Genomic DNA, 21,067 nt, shown 5'->3' with positions numbered 1-21,067 from the left:
ACATTACTCACTTTTCCAGCTCCAGTGAAAGAGAGACAGACAGAGTAAGTACCGCCAAATCAAATACAAAAGATCTTCTTAAAGAAAACCACATAGCCAGGAAAATAGATATTTTTAAGTTGTATAAAACACCTTAGGAGGGACACGGTGGCTTAGTGGTTAGCACGTTCACCTCACACCTCCAGGGTTGGGGGTTCGATTCCAGCCTCCGCCTTGTGTGTGTGGAGTTTGCATGTTCTCCCCGTGCCTCGGGGGTTTCCTCCGGGTACTCCGGTTTCCTCCCCTGGTCCAAAGACATGCATGGTAGGTTGATTGGCATCTCTGGAAAAATTGTCCGTAGTGTGTGAGTGTGTGAGTGAATGAGAGTGTGTGTGTGTGCCCTGCGATGGGTTGGCACTCCATCCAGGGTGTCTCCTGCCTTGATGCCCGATGACGCCTGAGATAGGCACAGGCTCCCCGTGACCCGAGAAGTTTGGATAAGCGGTAGGAAATGAATGAATGAAACACCTTGGTGTGCAACTCAAAGGTACAGGCTCAGAACATCAACAATTATATGATCATTAGACAGGGGTGTCCACAAAAAAAAAAAAGGTTCTTACAACATGCACTTTTTACCGTCACATGGGCTGTTTTTAATCTTACATGGGCAGGAGCAGGTGGTTCATACTTTCATGAGTGTGTGGTCCAATATTAAACTCACTGAACACAGGAAAGTGCTTTTCATGAACATAAGAGGTGGTTTTCTTGTATATATAGTTTCTTTTTTATATTCTAAGTATTAGAACCAACTAAGATTGGAAAAACAAAAGGAACTGCATGAAACGGATCGGTCAAGAATGTCCGAGAGAAACTGCAGGTTTCATGGAAACGCACATGGAAATGCACTCGGACGTTTGTTGTGTTAACAAAATAACGCAAGCAAGAAAGGATCCAATTAACAAACCAAGACACATCCACTGACGATGTATTTTGTAGCTGCTTCTCGTGCTTCTTTACACACTAAGGGATTATGGGATCGAAACGAGTACAAAAGGGAAAATTGTGCATTATGCAGTGAATAGGGCAGAGTGTCAGACACCGTCTAGACGTCTGACTCGTTCCTGAAGAAGTAGGAGAGTTAAAATATAAAAGATAGAAGAAAGAATCATCTGAAATGAAAATTATGAAAACAGAGAGACACTAAATATGAATATCTTCACCTTAAGACTCTGTCTGTCTCTCTGACTCTGTCTGTCTGTCTGTCATTAACACACAAACACACACATATGCTTGTTTTGGCAGCCAGTGACTACCAGCCTTTGAATGATCTATTATAAAATCAGACGTGATGAAAGCTGCCTGTTCTTCCTGAATGGAAAACCAGACATGGTGTGTGTTGTGTGACTTGTTTGTCTTGGTTATTACAGTGTGTTGTCTTAGTAATCACAAGATTTTGTCTGTGATGTTTAGAGCACAAAAGATTTAAATGATCGGACCATTTCACCAGTGTTCATAGCTCAGTCAAGTCTTCTTGGGCCATCGAGCTCAAGTCACAGAGAATTAATTTTTACAGCAATTCGAAAATTTTCCCTCCTCTTGCAAGCACTATAAGGTCAACAATAACAGCATATTCAACTGTGTAATCGGTCCATAATTGCTAGAAATAAATAGTAACTTTATTTTAAACTTTAAACTTGATTTTAGGATCGGGGTTAAAGATAGTTTTTTTGTACACGGGCACGGTAGCTTAGTGGTTAGCACGATCGCCTCACACCTCAAGGGTTGGGGGTTCGATTCCCGCCTCCGCCTTGTGTGTGTGGAGTTTGCATGTTCTCCCCGTGCCTCGGGGGTTTCCTCAGGGTACTCCGGTTTCCTCCCCCGGTCCAAAGACATGCATGGTAGTGAATGAATGAGAGTGTGTTTGCCCTGAGATGGGTTGGCACTCCGTCCAGGGTGTATCCTTCCTTCCTCGATGCCCGATGACGCCTGAGATAGACACAGGCTCCCCGTGACCCGAGAATAGTTCGGATAAGTGGTAGTGAATGAATGAATATGTACATGATTTTGTTTTGTTTGCGTGGACTGACTTTTGTCCTGCACTGTTTGCACAGATATGTCCATAGCTCTGTTTTTGTTTTCTATGCATGTCTTTGGACCGGGGGAGGAAACTGGAGTACCCGGAGGAAACCCCCGAGGCACGGTGAGAACATGCAAACTCCACACACACAAGGCGGAGGCGGGAATCGAACCCCCAACCCTGGAAGTGTGAGGCGATCGTGCTAACCACTAAGCCACCGTGCCCCCCATCCCTGCCAAAAGATATGATGACATTAATTTACATTTCAATGCTTGCATCACAGCTCGAAGTGGCAGGAATTTAGAGAACACACCATCGGAGGACAATCCCGGTTTACATTAACGTGGGTGATTATTTTCCGTAGTTGTAACAAAACAACCGGCTAAAACCTCTAAAACTCATGACCCTATACAGTTAACAAAGAGTGAAACGAAAGGACTACACCACTCGTTCATTTACTTTATCAAATCAGATGTGACACGTGTGCTACTTCTGCATGTCACAGCACATACTCTGCTGATCAGGGTTTTTTTTTTTTTTATTAATGAGTTATTTAGCCGTGTCGCCAGCGGCTCTCAGATCCATACCTTTCAAGATTTTGCTTTCCCGGATGACAAAACCATTTAGATTGGTGAACTTGTGATGTCCAAAATAATAAACGAGCTTGAATTATACCTGTGAGATCATGCTAATAATTTCAGTAGCTTTGATATATTTTCCTAGCAATGAGATATCGCCAGTGTTCCCTTGCCGGGGCTATCCCATTCTCCTAAGGATTTATGACGGGGATTCCTCTGGAATGTTCCATCTTCTCCATTCAACCTTAAAGCAGCCAAAGAAACATGACAACAAGACTGAAAAACCTTAACAAACCTTAGATTTCCAAAACAGAGCCTCACTGGGATGTAATCAAAAACACTGTTTCTCTATTCAGCAAAGCACACACACACACACACACACTTCTATTTTGGACAGAAAATTTTTCCAGCAAACAGGCCAAAACATGTGGTCCAATAGGTCATTAATCATGAAGGAAGGAGACAGAAAAAAAATGCAGAATCAATAAGGAAGAAACGCAGGAGAAGGCTGTCATGAAGTTTTTTACATCAGCTTTTGTTGATTCTTTCCCCCGAATCTGTTTCTGGATGGAGAATTTTGATAAAAAAAAAAAAAAAAAAAAGATGAATTGTCTCTATCTATTTTGTGAGACATGCTTCATTATTAATAAAAATGCCAAAGTAAATCTAATGCTAATCACATTAGTAACGCTCCGTAGCCGAAAAAGTAAGACACTCCAAAACACCACACACAGAGAGAAATATTTAGTAATGAGAAATGATGGGTCCGGTGACCCCGAGGAGGTCAGGAACTGAACACAAGCCAACGTGGGCTCAAATAATCAACACTTGGCAAACATCAAGATCCCTCAATACCACTGAGCTTGTCACACACACACACACACACACACACACACACACACACACACACACACACACACAAGAACAAAGTAACATTGCCTTTCAAACCAGCAGAACCCAAACTAGCCATTAAAAAGTGAAAGAGCCAAAGTTTAAAAGAGACTTTTAAAATAAGCAAATGCTGGCCAAATAGTTCCTTCACAAATGTTTCATCTGGTGTTTAAACCAAACCACTTTCCAGGAGCACGACTGGGGTGGGGGGGTGGGTCAAACAAAATAAAGACTTTTACAGAGATGGGAGCAAAAGTTCAATAAGCAGATGCATTTCATCCTGAGCATATTGTCTGCAAATTCTCTGATAATGCTTCAAATCAACAACAAAAATTTGATAGCGTTCTTCTACCAAAAAATAAATAAATAAAAAAATTCTACAAGTTTAATATGTGTTCAGATTCATCGATTGACCTGCACAAAGTGTTCTTGATTTTTTTATTTATTTTTTTTTTTATCTGTCTCTGTTAGGTGCTTTTGCACGGTGCCCCAATTAGAAAAGCTGTCATGGAAAAAATAAATAAAGAAAGAAAGAACTGATGTAGTGTATGTGTGTGCAAAGAAAATGTAAACACGAGGAACAAGAGTGTATACACTGATGTTTGGGCTTTTTAACAATGAATACATACTAACCCTAACCCTTCAAGTCCCAAGGCAAAGTATACAGTACATCCATTCAACCTATGGATTCTTCCACCTACAACGTCTGTATGTTCAACAATCTGGTTTGTTTTTGACAGAAGTGGACAGGACATCTTCAATCTGGGTTTTATAACACGAAGTTTAGCGTATTTGTCTTTTAAGATAAACATGTAAATGAAAGAAACCAAAGACAGAGTGAGTCCTTGTTGAAAGTTCATGCTTTTGAATAGCAGGAGACGCATAGACACGTCCTGGCTCTGGGCTGCTCTGCTTTTGTTTAGCCTCTGCTACGAAATACCAAAATACTAAAATCGCTGTGTATTTGGATGCCTTCTGTCTGGAACGGCTCAGAACCGGTTTTGTGTAAAACTGCTCAAATAACCATCATTATGTGTCTGGAAGCTCGATAGAACAAAGAAATGAAACTTCAGCCTAAGAACGGAGTGTCCTGGTAGCACAGAAACAGAAAGAATAGTGTAGCAGAACAGCGAACGGAAGATGGGTGGAATGGAATGGCATTGACAGACTGGGTAGGGAACGCCACAAGGGTAAAAGGAAGACAGGATTCATACTTTGTAAGAATTTTCCATTCTCTTACTCACCTCAATGACCCCTTTGTTGAATCTCTTCTAAACTCACTTTGCCTTCTGGATGAGATCCTTGTCCTCTGCCCTCAAATACCCTTACAGTAGATGGATTGGAAACTCTAAATTGCCCCTAGAGGTGAATGTGACTGGGTGACTCAGTGTGTGTGCTAGTACTAAAAGGTAAATGTTGCAAGTTTGCAACTGTGTAATCTATGCGAGCGTGGATGTCGCGAAGTGACGGTAAGTGACGTGACATACGGCTAAGTACGGTGACCCATACTCAGAATTCGATCGTGCACACACAGCAGTGAACACACACACCATGAACACACCCGGAGCAGTGGGCAGCCATTTATGCTGCGGTGCCCGGGGAGCAGTTGAGGGGGGTTTGGTGCCTTGCTCAATGGCACCTCAGCTGTGGTATTGCCGGCCCGAGACTCGAACCCACAACCTTAGGGTTAGGAGTCAAACTCTCTAACCATTAGAGAGAGCTTGAGCACCCTGGCAGAATTGCACCCTGAGATTAGTGTTTGAATTTACAATTGAAGGCAATTATTTTCAGTTCTTTGTTTAATATCTGGGGCACGATGGCTTAGTGGTTAGCACGTTCGCCTCACACCTCCACGGCTGGGGGTTCGATTCCCGCCTCCGCCTTGTGTGTGTGGAGTTTGCATGTACTTCCTGTGCCTCGGGGGTTTCCTCCGGGTACTCCGGTTTCCTCCCCTGGTCCAAAGACATGCATGGTAGTTTGATTGGCATCTCTGGAAAATTGTCCGTAGTGTGTGTGTGCCCTGCGATGGGTTGGCACTCCGTCCATGGTGTATCCTGCCTTGATGCCTGATGATGCCTGAGATAGAACCCGAGAAGTTCCGATAAGCGGTACAAAATTAATATCTTCTCAGCTACAACAAACTCACTTTGCCCTCTGGATTAGAACATCCCTGTTTGACCCCAGTGTTCATGGGTTATGGTTAGCTATGATTAAATAAATTGTGTATTCTGTAAAGCAGTACTAAATGTTTAACCACTTCCAGCTACATAATGCACAGTGACAATCTTGATTTATATGACAACAAAATGGATGATCTATGTTAAACCAGTCAAAGATTGTGTCATAGTCTTCCATTACTGCTGTCTCCATTTCCTCCAAATTGCTTCATTACATATACACTAAAGGATGTTACTAAATCTAACTCGCTTCTCAAAAGACAACATTTAATCAACACTGGAATAGGTTTGTATATCAGGGGAGCTCATTAATGGCTCGAACATTAAAACAACCAGGCAAGTCAATCCTCCAGTTTAGTCCAACCTGATGGCTATTAAAGTCCTGCTGTTAATTTGTCAGGCATGCTGACTTGATCTCAATGCAAAAACTGAAATTATAGCTTGCTGTATGAACAAGTAAGGGTAGGTTGTTGCTGTAATATGTTGAGGAGAGAGTAGATGGTGAGTAGGATGTGCTGCCTTCTACTACAATAGGCACTATGAAAATATTGTGATGCTATCTGGTGCAACCAACATCTCATTAATGTTCCCTTTTTAAAGATAGATAGACAGACAGACAGACAGACAGACAGACAGACAGACACACACACACACACACACACACACACACACACACACACACACACACACACACACACACACACAGGGGCAGTGCCAGAGAATTTCATTTTATGAAATTAAAGAAGCTCTCAGATTACGAAATAAAATGATTTTGCAGAATTCAAATTTCAGAATTTTAGTCAATGGCAATACAATAAACACCTATAGAACTGGGGTTATATTTACCAGATTCGACTTAATAGTTGCTAGTTAATATTTTAAGTCTCAAACCACAAGGAACTTGCCGTTGTTCTAGCTGCTGCCTTTGGCATCTGTGGAAAAACCTTTGACATATTGCTCCGTGTCCGGGAATCGAACTCACAACCTTTCGATTAGTAGCCCAACACCTTAACCACTAGGCTACCACATAGCTGCAACTATGAACGTCGAGTGACGTTTTTTTAAATTATTAACTAAATTATTGGGTGTGCTATAGGGGACCTTTGTCCTTTCTCTGGGATGCTGAAACACGTGCAAGCCCCTCTCTGGCACCACCTATGCACATACATATAGTATGTACATAATATATACATGCCCTGAGATGGGTTTGCACTCCGTCCAGGGTGTATCCTGCCTTGATGCCCAATGACGCCTGAGAGCACAGGCTACCCGTGACCCGAGAAGTTCGGATAAGCGGTAGAAAATGAATGAATGACTGAATGAATGAATGAATAATATATACACACAGCAGAATTAAGTGAGCAGTGATTGACAGTCTTAATCACCTATCAGTGGGAGTATCTTTTCCTTTAAAAGCCAATTGGCTGTAACTGGTTATGTGTCATGTCTGGTTTTTCATGTCCAGTGTTTATGATTTACTGACTCATTTTTGATTTGTTTAAGTAGCTGTGGCCCCCACAGGTGGAGGGATCTTCTATCCTCTTGAGGTGGTGGTTTCTTCAGTATGTCCTATGTGACCCTTGTGTGTGTGCTGGTTTGATCTGAGTGCACAGGGACCTGCGAGTTGTGCTTTTGGATAACTGCTTTAGGTAACCAGGTGTAGTTTCTTTCCCTTGGGATCCTCAGCCCTGTGTGTTGGTATTGTTCATGTACTGTCTTGGTTTATGTTGTGTAGTGTATCTACTTCAGTCTTTATCTAAACAGTATCCTTGTTGTATTTATGTTTCTCCTAAAACTGATGCCAGATGTAACATTATAATATCGTGTTTGTTTAATGACTTGAATAAAGATTTTGTATCCTGGAACTATATTCACAGTTCTTGCATTCAACGTATAATAAAAATATAGCTGTGACGGGTTAGGGTTAGGTTTGGATTAACATTCCCCTGGGTGAAATTCCCTGGTGGCGTTGTCGAGATTTCACAAAGAAATTTGGGTTGTGGTTTAGAGCTGTACCAATGCCATCTATCTATCTTAATCTCATAACAAAACCTGAGACAGATCATGGCCTCAGTCTCTGAGTATATTTTACTGAACAAATACAGTGATCCCTCGTTTATCGCGGTTAATGGGGACCAGAACCCCTCGTGATAGGTGGAAATCCGCAAAGTAGGATTGGCTCTAAATTTGACCTTTTCACTGATGGTCATCATCTTCCTCTTCGGCTCACTAGAGGAATCTTCCGCATGGGCATGGCACTTCGGAGGCATTGTAACAGCTTAACAAAAAGTTAATTTCGAACACAATACGCAGGACACAGTTGACAGCGTGAACGAGAGTGGCAAGATACGACAAGGGAAGAAGCTGGGAGAGGATGCGATGATGTGCAGCCAATCAGCTCAGATCTCACACCAGGAACCAATCTTGTCTGAGTGCCCTTTGTTACTGTATGTACAAAGCCTTTCCTGGTCGTCCAACTATGTTCTATTATGAGGAACTACATTCAGACCAAGTTCAAGAATGTCTTCATAATCTGACCAAGGTATGCCTATAACTGAAATATACCCAAATCCACCAGACTATATCCCTTCATGTGGTTCCAGGTTAACTATCTTTACTAGATTCCATGGATTACCTTTACAAACGTTCTGGGGAAGAAGTAAAGAGTTCCGATAGAAGTGTGGTGCATATGCAGTGAGTAGATATTTCCATTAGTCCACATAAACGTAGAGTAACAGGGCATCACTACTATTCAGAGGCTCCAGAATACAGGATGAAACGTTGTTGCTGCCTACTCATGGTATGTACCTGCAGCCCGCTTCCTTTACCAATGGGGATTTGTTCCTGTGAAACTCAGCAAATGGAGTGGAAATTTAAGAGCATTGGCACGTTCCCTTAAGTGGTGAACCAACAAGTTCATTAGTCGTGGCCTAATGGTTAGAGTTCTGACTCCTAACCCTAAGGTTGTGGGCCGGCCACAACTGAGGTGCCTTAGGGTTAGGGTTAGCAAGGAACCGAAACCCCCCAGCTGCTCCCTGGGTGCCATAGCTGCCCACTGCTCTGGGTGTGTGTGTGTGTGTGTGTGTGTGTGTGTTTTCACTGCTCTGTGTGTGTGTGTGTGTTCACTGCTGTGTGTGTGTGCACTTTGGATGGGTTAAATGCAAAGAACAAATTCTGAGTATGAGTCACCATACTTAGCCGTATGTCACGTCACTTCATCAGTCTGTCATCAGGTGAACACGGAACATCCTTGGTGTGCAAGGCAGAGTCACAAGAAGAAAGCCACGACTCTCCAAAAAAAGAACATTGCTGCACATGAAATTTACTAAGATCATGTGTCAAGCCTGAAGACTGTTGGAAAAATAATTTGTGGAGGAATGAAAACAAAATAAAACATTTTGTTTTAAAATAAGAAGCATTATTTTAGAGGAAAGGAAAATACTGAATTCCATCATAAGATCATTACAGTATACAGTCTGTGAAACATGGTGGTGGTAGTATCATGCTGTGGGACTGTATTGCTGCATCTGGGCAGGACAGCTTGCCATCATTGATGGAACTGAGAATGATTAAAGAGGAACAAAGATAATGTTTTAGAATGGCCAAGTCAATGTCCTGACTTTAGTCCAAAAGAAATGTTGTAGAAGGACCGAAAGCAAGCAGTTCATATGAGGACACAGTAAAATCCCAGTGTTGAAGCTCTTCTGTACTGTGGAATGGAATAAAATTTGTCTAAGCTGTTTTACAGAACAGATCAAGGTTCACATACTTCTGACAGTCACAGATCTGTAATGTTGGATCATTTTTCTTAATAATTAAATGGAGTATAATATCATTGGCTCATTTGTTCGATTGTGTTCACTTTGTTTACTTTTTAGGACACTTTTAGGTGTGAAAATATTTATGCAGGGTTCACAAACTTTCAAGCAACACTGTATATGTGTGTGTGTATATAATATATATATATATATATATTTGTTTCTTATTAAGGTAAATTATAAGAAAAGGACAAAGTATGTGTATACAGTAGCTTACATAACTGTCACGATGAGACACGGTGAGTCAAAGGCGAGTGAGGATCCAAATGCAGTTTAAAGATTTAGTAAACAAAACACAAATGAACAGGCAGGCAACACGGAACTGGAACTGGACCTGGACCTATACCAACAACGACTAACAGTAGGGACGTGAACAAACAGAGTAAATGTAGTAAACAGGAACCAATCACAAAGCAGAGACGAACAGAGACAAAGACAAAACACCTGGGGAAGAGATGAAGTGCAATTAGTGTCTATGGTAACAAATGAGTGGGCGGAAACAATTAACAGGGCAAGGCAGCAGACAGAAACAAAGGAAAACACAGACAGACTCATTACAATAACACTGAAGGTCCTAGCTGCTCGATAGATTTTTATTAACTGTGATAAAGGACTAATGCATGCTAAATCGCCAAAATCAGGTTTAATGTTACAGAATTTTCCATAATAACATCAATAATTTTACAAAAACCTATATTAAGTGGGTCTGGAAATATTTTTTGTTTCAATAACATTTTTTAAGCCTTGTATGTTGTTCGTAAATTTGTTACTCAGCCAGTGTTCGCTGAAATTTTTGGGTTTTTAATTCAACACCATCAAAAAATTTTATGTTAAAATACTCTACAGATGTTTACTTCGTTCCATTTACAAGCAATATAAACAGCATATATAGTTTTTCAAAACTATCGATGTTTATGAATACGGGTCCCACAGACCCGAACAACATACAAGGGTTAAGACTTTATTTTCTTGCCTTCTTCTTCCAGAGGTTTTCTGCAGAAGACCCACTCGCATTCACAGCTGTTCCCGAAGAAATACTGTCCAATGGAGCAGTAGGAAACCAGTGATGCAGAGAAGCTCCTAAACATTGAACTTTAAACAAAAAAGCTTATAAAATATTTGATATATACTTCAAAGAGATGCAGGTCCCAGATGCTAAAAGAAAGCCTTTGGCAGCGCGACCCAGCACCGTCTCACATACTCTACACCGTAGTATTTAATGTCAGGAAACTCAGAATTATATCTACAGATGGCATGAAGATATTTGCGTAAGCAGGTCCACAGGGACCCTTTATGAGTCTAGCAGCAACAGTGTGTTGAATGACGCAGGAGCTGCTACAATAATATTTTTGGCCAATTCAATGCAGAACTCCCAAGCAGAAAATGGACCACTGACCATTAAAAAAAAAAGATAAAAGCCTTCACTATGCATGCATGGAGACGGGTCCCAAATGTTTCTGTGATGATTTGAGAAGGTAGATACATTTTAAAACGGATTAAAAGCAAATTCTGGTGTTTGGCGAAGAGATTTAGACTTTAGTTACTTAGTGCCAAGAAAGATAATTTTTTTTACTAAAAAGAAACACAATAATGTTATACCAAAAACTGCTGTTTTTAATGTGAACTATGGATCAGAAATAATGTTTTTTCACTTATATTAGTGTGGAATACTACTAAAAACAGAAGGAGAGGAGACTTTAAATACAGCAAAGCACACAGCAAATGGAGGAACTCCAGCTATATAATTTATGTTCACTCGGTTTCCTGGCAAAAGGACTGAGAAATGACTGGGTTAGTAATCAAGAAGATCAGTTGTGTAACGTGCAGTGAGTGACAGCACACAAATGTAAGAATTCAGTGCTGCTTTTTTATGTGGGGGAAATCTAGGAATCGTATTCATCCAGAGCAGGGGTCAAGCACCAGGCAGACAGAGCGAGCACAGGCTAGTCCGTGATTCTAATACAAACCAGAGGAAGCAAAAATCTAGTCAGGAAACACAAGGTACTGACAGGACACAACTGCGCAATAAGACTTATACCGTTATAATCTGACCTGACACACCAAGGTCCAAGTACACAAACATGGATTAACACAGAACAGGGGAACACAATCAGGTAACAAACCGATCGATTGAAGAAAAAAAAAAAAGCATGTGGCTTTCATTTCCTCGGAAACCACAACCGCAGTGAGACGAAGAGCTCAAGACGATACGAACACAGGAACTCACTTGAAAAAGAAATTGTAAATAACCTTCGAAAATGAATGTTAAGTTTCATCTGAACTGTTTGTTCTCTATGGACTTTTCACCATGTATACAGTCCAGTTGCTTTAACCACTCGATCTGAGGCAGATTTTTTTGTGAGGTAAAGTTGACACAGGGTCTATGTTTTATATTGTTTTTTTCTCCTATGTAAAGAATACGATTAAATAAAAAAAAAGGAAGATGCCATGACAATGTTGCAACCCGGTGCAAATGCCAAGCTGTTTGTCTGAGCCAAGAATAAATCCACAGGGAGTGCAGACCTGACTCCAGCTTCACTCCAGGAGAGATGGATGTGGACCTTTCAATTAAATATTACACATCTGGAGAACAGGTTGGTCTCTCTCTCTCTCTCTCTCTCTCTCTCTCTCTCTCTCTCTCTCTCTCTCTTACACACACATATGAGACACAGCAGGGCTGCTCTGAGTGTTCAAAACATTATATAAGCATAATTATGAATATGAAGAATAATGTACAGCTTTGCTTCAAGGTGATGTTCACAATTATCACAACTGTGTGTATTCTGTGCACTGATAATGTAATTGGTGGCACATCCATATGGGCAGTTGATACAAAAACCCCATCATTTATGTCATGCTTTAACAAAACACATGAAAATATTTTCGACTCAAAATCGACAGACGAAATATTCTGTACATTCGAAATTCCATTGAGGGACTGATGACATTGCTATTTGCATATTAGCAGATGCTGCATTGATTTGCTCACCTTTCTACAGTAGATGGTCTCATTGATAACGCTCATCGTCCCTTTTAGCTTCATATATTTACGATTCACCCAAAAATGGGAACTGCAGCAAGCGCTAATAGAGGCCCATTTTTAGGTGCATTGGACAGGATGGTAACTGACACGATTGGGCTGTGATTTTAATATTATATAATTATTATATAAATATATTATTTTATATATTAATACATTTCACATGGTTCAATTCTGCTTTCCTTTAAAGGCCACAAACAGATTTATCTTTTCACCGTCATTATGAAACATTCATTCATTCATTCATTCATTCATACATTCATTTTCTACCACTTATCCGAACTTCTTGGGTCACAGGCAGCAAGGCAGGATACACCCTGGACAGAGTGCCAACCCATCGCAGGGCACACACACACACACTCTCTCATTCACTCACACACTATGGACAATTTTCCCAGAGATGCCAATCAACCTACCATGCATGTCTTTGGACCGGGGGAGGAAACCGGAGTACCCGGAGGAAACCCCCGAGGCACGGGGAGAACATGCAAACTCCACACACACAAGGCGGAGGCGGGAATCAAACCCTCAACCCTGGAGGTGTGACGCGAGCGTGCTAACCACTAAGCCACCGTGCCTCCCATTATGAAACATTCTAAATATTTTTTTTTCCTGACAAAATCTTTTTTTTGGTTTTGAGGAGCGTAATATAAGGTACATTTAAAAGGCACTAAAACAGAAAGCCAATTAAAAGCCACTTTAACAGAACATTACCCAGTGGTGTGAGGTATGATATTGTCTCATGAGTCCTGTTTCTGCTATTCATATCAACAGCTGTACGGTTTTTCTTTGAAAAGATCATACAGTATGACAGGTTCAGTCCAGATCCAGATAAAACCCAAATGATTGCATATTGCTGCTAGCAATTCTATAAAGCATGTTTGACAGCATTGAAACAATGATTAAAGCAATTCCGAATTAGCGAAACACGTCGTGTGATTGGAGTTTGTATTATTCTGCTAATGTTTTCGATAAAGCATGTCTGCATCACGACGGATATTCAAACAGAGCACTTTTTTTTTTCAATCAATGTGCATTACAGATGAGTGCGCTTTGTGGTATTAACATATTTTCCACTAGACTAAATGTTTTTCCATGGCGTTTGGTTTACGACACCGAAACGAGCGAACAAAATGTCACGAACTGAGAAAGCAATTGAGATTAATGACAGAAACGCGGCCTGGTAAAGCAGCTGCGGCGAGGCGCACGCCCTCTTCCTCAGGCGTACATACCGCTCAAGAAAACCTAAAACCCTTGGGCCACTCCAGAGGGTCACATGACTGTAGCTCTTGTGTGCTAATTGGACAAGGAATGACGAGCCAAGTCCAGTGTGACGGAAAAGAACTCGCACACAATAATGACTGCAAAAATGCAGAATAATATAAGTTTATCATGATAGCATGCAGGGACAGGCGTGAGGACCGGGGCTTGTGGCTAATACGGCTGTACTGATAGGAGTTCTAGCTCTGAAGCCAAACCAAAAACCAAACATTCGACTGAGCACCAAAACACATGCTCCATCAATGGGGAAAACAGAATTTCACAGATTTTAAAAGCTGCCACCCTGAAGTTCATTTTTTTTCTTATAACAGAGTGTCACGAGAGATTTCATTGTCGTATGTTTTACAGTGATTTAAATATTTAAAAACGAATCAAAGAATGTCAGTTCATACTAAAATCTTCTGTACTGGAGATGCTGGAAAACTTAGTTATAGCTTTTCCTATAGAAACGTTCATTCATTCATTTATTTCCTACCACTTATCCGAACTTCTCGGGTCACAGGGAGCCTGTGCCAATCTCAGGCGTCATTGGGCATCGAGGCAGGATACACCCTGGACGGAGTGCAGACCCATCGCAGGGCACACACACTCTCATTCACTCACACACACACACACTACGGACAATTTTCCAGAGATGCCAATCAACCTACCATGCATGTCTTTGGACCGGGGGAGGAAACCGGAGTACCCGGAGGAAACCCCCGAGGCACGGGGAGAACATGCAAACTCCACACACACAAGGTGGAGGTGGGAATCGAACCCCCAACCGTGGAGGTGTGAGGCGAACGTGCTAAGCCACTAATCCACCGTGCCTCCCCCCCCCCCCCTTATAGAAACAATGTTCATCAAATTCCTTTGTTTCTGCTAAATAGTAAGTGAGTGCTGGGGCTAATGACTTCATGTATAAATATCATTAATATGTCTAAAGTGGCTCATACTTTATGGATTCTCTAACAGGTACAAGATTCAAACACCAAATCAAGCAGATGTGTTAAAGTCCATTCATATTAATCCGAGCAGCCGTGAGTCGATTTATAACCGTTTTATATCTAGGCATTCTTTCACCCAGCTGTTTGTGTAATGGAGTTTGCACAGAAACTAAAGCCTGATGAGCTGAGAGATGAAAAATAGAGATGGTCCAAGATGGAAGCAATTATAATCAGTTAGGAATTTAACCGCATTGTCTGGGCAGTTCGGCTGGCAGCCTGAGAACCGACAGAGGCCTCGTCTACAGCTTTGCCAGCAAAGACCACATGGGGCATCAGGTTCACAGAGGTGAACTTCGATCCTTCAGGAACACCCTGAGGTCCAGCTACAAAAAAGTGTTTTACTCCTTCAGGGTTGGAATTCTGTTTGTGCTCAGAATTTCTCCAACAGCAGCTCTGACAGGAGTGCAGCTATAAATCAGTTAATAACATTTATATTATTAATAACACACAAAAATTCATCAAGGTGTTCACTTGTTAGTTAAATGAACTCAGATGTAAAGCATTACCATTTAAGTCTAGTGTAGCCAAAATTAGATTTGGTTGCATTTCAAATTCGAGCAGCCTGTAAGGAAACCGCTGTCACTCCTGGACGTGACTGAGCCCTTTGTGTAACTTTAAACAGAACACGTTCCAGTCAAAGTTTTCCTAGTGAGACTTATTTCTGTCTCATGCCCATCGTACTGCAAAAGAAGGAACTGTCAAGTCGTCATGGTTAAAAAGTTCAAAACAAGAGATTTCAAGATGAAATCTGAGAGCTATTTTTACGTTCCCAAATGATGATTTAAGTGCAATGGACTAGGGGATGAGCTAATTGTGGTGGTTTAGGGGTTTCGATTTAAACTGGCATGGCTGTATTCCCCAAAAGAGTCTACCTCAGAAAGCCATTACACACACACACACACACACACACACACACACACACACACACACACACACACATACACACACACACATGATGAGTATCCCAGCAGGAGTTCTGGCATTCTTAAAGATGACAGATACGTTTTGTGTGTGGAGATGAACGGCGTGTTGACAGCCTACGATCCTGGAAGCGTGCTGCACTGTTGTTAGAAAAACAGCACACCTTCCAGATCCTCTCAGGGCTCTCGTTAAAAAAAAAAAAACAGGCTTTCAGGTAAACAGGTGCAAAAATTCAAAAGTGCTGAAAGTCAGAGAAGATGACAATGACGTCTGTTGACCTATAAATCAACCGGTCCACCCAAACCTCACTCTACTGGAGAATTCTGGCACTACAAGATAATACATCACTTACAGCTGCGCTAGCAATACACACTGCATGCGCTGAAGCTAATTCTTGCTGGGCAGACTGAACTGTTCTTTATATTTGGGGACTAAATATGGCCAGAGTGTCTGAAAAATGCTCAGAGCAGGCCTCTGAGATATGTTCACGCCAATGTCAATGGAGAGATAGGTAGACTAGAGGGCTTTGTGGAAATCTCTTCGGTTTATGAGCACATTTTTAGCTTGGCTTCAGAATCCATTGAAAATGCACATTAATGGACAAAACTAGAATCGTAATTCCATCTTACCTTTGCTCATGACAGGTGCAATTTTCTTGGACTTAATCAAACTCCTATCCAAACTTTGCTTTTTTCTTTTCCAAGTTTAAAAAAAAAAAAAAAGATAATAACTGGAAGCCTGATTTTCCGAGCCAATCTTGGATTCTTGACTAGAGAGGAACGTTAAAAGATGCCAAGAAACTAAACGCCATCAGATGCTGGAGTGTTTCGGCCCCGTCTAAACGCGACGGACGGCCGTAAAGACATCGAACGACAGAACAGAAATGTATGGTTTAGCAGCTCTGCCTATACGATGCAATAAAATGCTGAGGTAAAAAAAAATATATATAAATTAAAATGCAGTCTGGAGAATGAATTGTCCAGTACAGGAAACTGGATTTTTGACCTGTGCAAAATTTTATCGCAGCTGTCGTGAAGTGCGGTCATGTAATTCAGTAAAATATCTTCTTGTGTTTGTAAAGACCAAGGCGTAATACGTGGTATGTAGTAGAAAACCAATATATCAGAAGGTTAGCGTGAACTAAGAAAAGAAAGGCTAAGTCCTCATTGAACGGCATATGGCAGATGCTCCTATCCAGGGTGACTTTCATTTTGAAGGGGGCATCGTAGCTTAGTGGTTAGCACGTTCGCCTCACACCTCCAGGGTCGAGGTTCGATTCCCGCCTCCGCCTTGTGTGTGTGGAGTTTGCATGTTCTCCCTGTGCCTCGGGGGTTTCCCCCGGGTACCCCGGTTTCCTCCCCCGGTCCAAAGACATGCATGGTAGGTTGATTGGCATCTCTGGAAAATTGTCCGTAGTGTGTGAGTGTGTGAGTGAATGAGAGTGTGTGTGCCCTGTGATGGGTTGGCACTCCGTCCAGGGTGTATCCTGCCTCGATGCCGCCTGAGATAGGCACAGGCACCCCGTGACCTGAGAGTTTGGATAAGTGGTAGAAAATGAATGTATGAATGAATGTACAACTGAGCAATTGAGGGTTAAGATCCTTTTTCAGGGGCCCAGCAGGGGCAGCTTGGTGAGCCTGGGATGATGATTGCTGATTGGCTGCAGCATGTTAATATTAATGAGATGGCTTGTGTTTTTTGACCACCAAAAATTGCAGAATAGAGGGTGAGAAAATAGAATTAGTCCAAAGTAAGTGAAATTAATAAATTAGGCCACCCTTAAAAATATTATTGTTTGCCGTAACCCAACCAACCTTGTCAATTTAAGACCGACCAGTTTTTTTTTTACTCTACAAACAACTAATACAAAAGCTATTTTAGTAAATATTGTAAATCTATAAATTGCCTAGGCCAACATACAAACGAAGGCTACGTTCTTTCTTTTAAATAAAAACCTGTGACGTCATCTATGTTTACACTATTGGTTACCGGATGTCACACTATGGCCTGTGCGTTTGCTTCGTCTCATTCTCTCATTCACTTAGAGTCAACGGTTCGCGCTCGGTAATGATGGCTGCGGCTGCAGTGAACAAAACGTTCGCGGTCACCGTTCAAAGTCATACGGGTTCGGGTGCCATAATACATCTGAAAAAGTCATTAAAACAGCTCGACACCGCTTTAACTTGGCACGAAGTTCTGGAAAAACTGTCCAGCATCAAAATAAGGTTTGCAATGATGCGCCCGAAGGCACGTGTTGAAGACCCAGTCAGTGATGTCACGATATTCTAATTTGTTTAAAGTCATACCTATGTAATCACCATCAACAAAATTGTACCATTTTTTTTTACAGTGAAACTTGAAAAACTACCTACCGACCCTTTTTTTTTAATGTTACCGCAAACCAAAATATTTTTAAGGATGGTCTTATATAAAAAATGATGGTGAGGGTCAGTTTTTGGTGGTGTTGCCTTTTTTTTCTGGTTTCTTAATGCATTTAGAACTTTATGAGTTACCATAAGTCACAGGTTTTGTCTAGTGAGAAATACCAACCGTCGATGCCAAATATGCGACACTCATAAAAAGTTAGCTACAAGAGAACATGGAGTAAATCTTTCCCAACAACACAAATCGTAGTACAACACGCATCATAATCCTTCTAATTGCACTAACACCTGGTTGCTCTGAACTGGTGGTCTGAAATGGAATCCAGGGACATGGAAAGAAAAAGAAAAGAAATGGGAAAAACAAAACAAAAAACGTCATGACAGATTAACCATGCTAGCAACGGAGTGTCGTTAATCTTCATTATTTTTCATCGTATTGCTTAATATATCCCTGATAGTGTAGACATGTGAATCTATATTGCAAGCGATATGACTAATGATCACAGTGAACAACACTGTAGTTAGCGTTTATGAGGGCAGACTACAGTGTTGAAGCGAATCCATAAAAACTGTTGTTTGTTTTTAACAAGACCAAAACATGATGATGGTCTGATCTCCTTTTGGCTTCGTCTCATGCACTTATATATTTTTCCCCAGCTGCCTGCAATTATAAAGTGTGTGTGTAATATACTAACAGATTTCCAGAGTCATCTCAAACGTCCCCAACAGGCCTTCGATATCTTAAGAATTATTAGAAATACAGATGCAGGGCTTTCTCTGAAAAACACTCCTTTTGTTTATGTTCTTTCTTTTACAAACAGATGGATTATCCATAACATATAAACCACCTGTCCATTGTCCTTTAAGTCCTCCTTGTGCCACCAATAAAGCTCTCTTTGAAGCATGAATTCCAAAAGACCTCTAAAGGTGTGCTGTGGTATCTGACACCAAGAGATTAGCAGCAGATCCTTTAAGTCCTGTACTGTAAGTTGTGAAGTGAAGCCAGCTTAGACCAGACTTTTTTGTCCGGCACATCTCACAGAACCTAGATCGGATTTAGATCTGGGGAATTTGGAGGCCAAATCAACACCTTCAACTCTTTGTCAGGTTTCACGATCCAAAATTCTTCCAGTGTTTCAGGGAACATCATCCTCCGGACTGAGGTCATTATGTAATACAATGTTTAGTGAAAGAAACTTCCACATGAATTCCACGACTTAAGCTTACTCAGAAGAACATCCCAGATCATCACACCGCCTCCATTGACCCATAGTGCATCCTGGTGCCATCTTTTCCCCAGGTAAACATCACACACACACACACACACCTGGCCATCCACAGGATGTAAAAGAAAATGTGATTCATCAGACCAGGCCTTTTTCATTTACTGCTCCATGGACTAGTTCTAATGATCATTGTAGCAGCTTTTAGTGGTGCACAAGAGTAAGCACGGTCACTCTAACCACTCTGAGATGCTTCATGAAAGCATTAAAATTCACTGATTGTCAAATAAAGATTTTGGGATCGTTTCAACCACCATCACCGACTCTTTGACATCACTGGCTTCTTTTATAGAATGAAACATAGCCTGAATCTCCTGTTGCCATTTGTCTCAGACAAACTCTTTGGAGTCTGGCATCTTACTTTGCTGTTAGACAAAAAATATTTCTTGCACTGCCTAAAATTTGGCCCTTGCCATCTTTGGTCACATCCATCCATCCATCTTCTACCGCTTATCCGGGGCCAGGTCGCAGGGGCAGCAGTCTAAACAGGGACAGCCAGACTTCCTTCTCCCCAGACATTTCCTCCAGTTCTTCCGGGGGAATACCGAGGCGTTCCCAGTCCACCCGAGAGACATAGTCCCTCCAGCGTGTCCTAGGTCTTCCCCGGGGCCTCCTCCCAGTTGGACATGCTCGGAACAGGAGGTATCCGGAACAGATGCCCGAGCCACCTCAGCTGACTCCTCTCGATGTGGAGGAGCAGCGGTTCTACTCTGAGCTCATCACCCTGTCTCTAAGGGAGCATCCAGCCACCCTACGGAGGAAACTCATTTCGGCCGCCTGTATCCAGGATCTTGTCCTTTCGGTCATGACCCAAAGCTCATGACCATAGGTGAGGGCAGAGCTTCAACCAGATCTTTGGTCACAGTGGTGTAAGAAATTACAGATATTGCACCCAAATTCCACTCCAAGGTACACATCTAAAAAGAGCTCATTCCTAAGAAGTATCATAAGGTAATACGTTTAGGACTCTAAACGTATAAATGTGATTCAATTATAAATATGGGGACAGCGGCAGGACATTAGGGATCACCACGAACAAAGGGTCTACGTGACCGCGATTACCATTTGAAGTGACCACTTGGTTGATAACCATACCAAGCCAAGGTCTACGTGGCCGCGATTACCATTTAAAGTGACCACTTGGGTGCTAGCAATTGTAACAATACCAGGACAAGGTGTACGTGACCATGATTAACATTTAAAGACATCAGCTAGACAACAAGGTGTAGCCCAGCCATTTGGGAGACATTCAGTTCTTACCGTCAATACACATTCAAAGCGAAACTTCATTTAAATTACCAAAAGGGAAAATTGTATTAATGGGAAGGTGAATTGTTTGAAAGGATTCTAAGCATAGACAATTTGGGAATATTACAGAAGAATGTATTAAAGAATGGACTTTAATGACTTTTAGGTTTATCACACAGTTACCATCAGGAGAATGGCGAGGACTGGACATGGAACGCTGTGACAAAACTGGAAAAACAACCATTATGTGGGGCACCCCACACTAATTATGAGGCTTGTGAAATCAATATAATGCATGTCCACAATAATTTTACAAGAGTAATAGTTTCAAACAGGAAAACATGTGTCACCACAACTCTTGATCACTTCTCTGTCTTTGTTAATGATAACCAGACACTTTG

Source organism: Tachysurus fulvidraco, chromosome 1 (assembly GCF_022655615.1).
Source record: "Tachysurus fulvidraco isolate hzauxx_2018 chromosome 1, HZAU_PFXX_2.0, whole genome shotgun sequence".
In the NCBI taxonomy this organism is placed as follows: Eukaryota; Metazoa; Chordata; class Actinopteri; order Siluriformes; family Bagridae; genus Tachysurus; species Tachysurus fulvidraco.
The sequence above is the reverse complement of the archived record's forward strand: the minus strand, read 5'-3'. Positions refer to the sequence as shown.